Below are 4,200 nucleotides of genomic sequence, written 5' to 3'. Positions count from 1 at the left end.
CCACCCACCAGACTGTGTAGTCATCCAAGTCACAGCCTCTTAACTTGTTCACCAGTATGGGGTGGGATACCGTATCGAAGGCCTTCCTGAAGTCTAAGTATACGACATCATTTTGTAACCTGGTCATAAAAAGAAACTAGATTAGTCAGGCATGATCTGCCTGCTACAAACCCGTGCTGGTTTCCCCTCAGCATAATTTGTCCTGCTGGGCTCTCACAAATGTGAGCCTTGATAATTTTTTCAAAGACTTTGCCAAGAATGGAGGTGAGACTGCCTGGCCTATAGTTGCCCAGGTCCTCCTTCCTCCCCTTCTTGAAAATGGGGACCACATTGGCCCTTTTCCAGTCCTCCGGGACTTGGCCCGTGCGCCACAAGCGTTCAAATATTCCCGCCAGTGGCTGTGCAATGACGTCGGCCAGTGCCTTCAGTACCCTCGGATGGAGCTCATCCGGGCCTGCCAACTTAAAGGCATCCAGTTCTTCCAAGTGACTGCACCATCTCAGGGTCTACGCATGGTAGTTTGGCGCCTTGCTGCTGCCTCTCTACAATCCCAGTGAGAGACTTGTCTTGCCCCTCTCTTAGGAACACTGAGGCAAAGAACTCTTTGAGGAGTTCAGCCTTGTCCCCCCTGTCCATCACCAATTGCTTCTGCCCATTTAGTAGGGGTCCTATTCCTCCCTGGGGAAGGAAACCACAAAAATGTTAAAACATTTAACATCTCTCAATTAAGAGAATGCTTGCATTCTCTTAATGGAAGTAGCTCTACCATGCTACAGCATAATAATATGTTAAGGTACAGTTAACAGTTAACATTGTTTCAGCCACTTAACATTTTGTACAAAAATATAAATAGAAGCATTTTTTAGTATTGATTTCCATGCCTTACTGTTCACTATAGTAAGGGTGTCAAATTTCCACCCAATCTCCTGTGAAGCAATTGACAAAAACCAGCTATTTTATGCTTAACAATGTGGTTTGTTCAGATAATTTTTCTTAGACTTTTAGTGGTAACACATTTTCCAATTTGCCATGGTTTACTGCTGCTTTGGTTATATTAGGGTTTTTTGCAGGGAGGGGAGGATGGTTGCTTTGTTTTGTTTTTAAGAAAAGGAGAGGACTCAGATTAGTTGCATAAAACAAAGCCCACATTGAATTTATACTCTTCATGCCCTTCATTCATTAACTGTTAACACATGAAACTCAGATTGGGTGAAGAAACCATGTGCCACAAGCTGTGAGAAACAAGCATCTGATCTTGGGGCCTCTGAACACGCCCTTATCCTCGTAACAAAATATGAATTATTTTTGTAATCCAACATCAATAGCTGGAGCAACGCAAAACAGGACTTACACATGTTTTAACAACAATCTGCTTAACATTTTTGTGGTTTTGGAAAATAATACATTTTATATTTAGTCAAACTGGCATCCTTATTGAATACAAAATTATTTCCTTATGCATTTTGACAGCAAGAAATGGACTGTATCTTTGAAAAATCTATCAGTAAAAATTGTGGTTTTTCTGCTGCAAAAATCAACAAAGTAAAGCTTTTTGTATGTAAAGCTATCAGGCAATCAGTGATTAATATGATTATTCATTCCTAAATATATAATGCATCTATAGCTTGAAGGCTTTTGGCCTCCTTTATAGGAAATAACTAAAACCAGAATTTATCATACATAAAGCAACTTGCCCAAATACATCAAAGATTATGAGAAACCGTCATGCAGCATCCCACCCAAGCATAACACATAAACAATTGTACATTAAACACTACAACTGAAAAGTGAAATAATATAAGTAATAAAATATACAGTAGCTAGAAATCTTTATACATTTAAAAAAATATTTTAATAGTTTTTTTTTCCCAGTACAGTCTATTACAATAGCATACAAAAATCAGTCCCATTTGGAAGTTATTTCTGGTTGATTTGTTTGTGTCTATGTTCTAGTTGCCTCCATTTCTTACTTAAAACACAAGTTTAGCTAATTAAAGAGATCATCATATACATGTACTAGAATACAGTAATGTAGCCTAAACAAGAACCTATGCTAATATTTTGTAATCTGGATATATTAATTTTAACCAAATAAGTGAATATAAATAAATAGTATTTTATTTTAGCTGAAATACACATTTTCACCCCATCTATGCCTGAGTGAGTGAGTTTTCTCCATAGTATCCTATCAGTAGACAAGAGTTCTGCAACACAGGTACTATAATAACCATTACCAAATCCAAAAAGTCACTGGTTCTCCATAACAGAAAATCCTGTGGTCTTCCCAATCTCACTCCTTTACCCTTCTGCTTTTTATTCAATTGGTTCATTTAGGATAAGCACAAATAGAGGCTTCCACTTAAATGTTCAGTGCCCTGTGTTGTTTCTCCATCTTCAAAACTCGCTTGAAGATGCAGTTTCACCATAATGAATAAATGGTATGGTGGGTTTTCTACAAGAAGTCAGTATTTGTTCTTACAAAAAACAGCAGATACAAGGGTGTTGTGAAATATTCTTTAAATTATAAAAAGCAAGACAATATTTTACCTGTTTGTGAAGTTTACTGACTGACCTGAGTTTATTCTTTTGTTAAGGAACTATTTTTTATAAGTGAATTGTCCAAGTGTTTCTCAATAAATTTAAAAATAAATATAATACTTTTAAATTTAGCCTTTTGTAATGTGCCCAGAGTGGCTATCATTGTTTCCAAGGGTTTTAAAGTTTAGTAACTAGACTTGCACATTTACCGTTAAAATTAAAGAAAAAATAATTGTGCCATTTCATGAAGGCCTCGTTTATATCTTCATATTTTATATTTGAAGAACTAATGCCATACAATTAGCAATGGAACTAGGGGCAGAGATGAATCCCACGTATATTATATAATATTACACCTAATCTTATGCAACTGTATAGCCCATCCCCAGAGGGAGGCAAAAAGCCTCGCTGCCACCCCACCTCTTCATAGCTTCCCCTGAATAAGCTCTGAGCACTGGGCAAGGACTTTTTTCTCTTTCTCAACACAGAAAACACTACTTCCTGCCTCCTTCCAACAGAAGCAGCTTGTGTGTGGTCAGTAGCAGACTCCATATACGACCTGCTAGCAGCAAGTTTGCTGTGGAAGGCAGGTCTTAAGGAACAATAGACTCTCCGATCATAGTGGGATCCTCCCAGGTAGGTGGGGCTGTGAGAGGCAGAACGTCTGAGGGGTGACATGGGTGGAGGGTTCAGTGAGGTGACATGGGTGAGGGTTCAGTGAGTGCTGAAGGAAGTGCAGTCTATAGGGCAGGGGTGGGCAAAATACAGCCCACGGGCTGGATTCAGCCCACCAATTACTTTCCTCCAACCGCGGAGCCCCTTCAAAACCCATGTAATGGCAGCTGCCTTTCTAAAAGCCTCCAGTGGCACCAGCTGCCAGCTGCAGGACCTCAGGCTGTTTCCTTGGATTCTGGTTGTGAGGCAACCAACCCTGACCTCAACCTGACCCAGCTGGCCTCGCCCCGCCCCTGGCTCAGGACACGTTTGCAGCTTGAGGGGGGCGGAGAGGCTGGGCCAGAACTTGTGGTGCCGGTGAGGGGAAACAGTGTCTGGGCCGGGTTCTGCTTTGCTGCATGGGACTGGGAAGGGCCCTGCCCTGCAGGTGAGCCCAGGAAAGCAGCTGCTGGGCAGGCTTACCCCGTGCCATGCCGCTCAGGCCATGCAGGGTCGGGGTGGGCCGGCACTGGGGAGGGGAAGCAGCAGCTGGGCCGCAGCTCCAGCCCAGTCAGCACCAGGGAGAAGAGGTAGTGGTGGAGCCATGTGCCGCTTGGGACAGGATGAGCCCAGCCAGAGCGGCAGGGGCTCAGCTGCATTTGCCCCCTCCCTGTGCTGGGCACCCTGAGCAGCACAGGGCTCCCCTGCCACTTCTGCTGGCTGGTGCAGACCCGGCTGGGCTCCTCCCATCCCCAGTAGCACATGGGAAGCCGGCTTCAGCTGCATGCTGCTCCAGATGGGACGGACCCGGCTGGGTCCACCCCAGCCAGGAAAGGCATCATACAGAAGTCAGCTCCTTATGTGCTGTTGGGGATGGGATGAGCCCGGCCAGGTCTGCACTAGCCAGCAGAAGCGGCGGCAGAGCAGTGTGCTGCTCAGGACGGGACGAGCCCAGCTAGAGTGGCAGGGGGGCCGCCGGCCCTTTCCCCCGCCCGCCCCCGCCCAGGC

Source organism: Alligator sinensis, unplaced genomic scaffold (genome assembly GCF_000455745.1).
Source record: "Alligator sinensis unplaced genomic scaffold, ASM45574v1 scaffold173_5, whole genome shotgun sequence".
In the NCBI taxonomy this organism is placed as follows: domain Eukaryota; kingdom Metazoa; phylum Chordata; order Crocodylia; family Alligatoridae; genus Alligator; species Alligator sinensis.
This window is presented reverse-complemented; position numbering follows the sequence as displayed.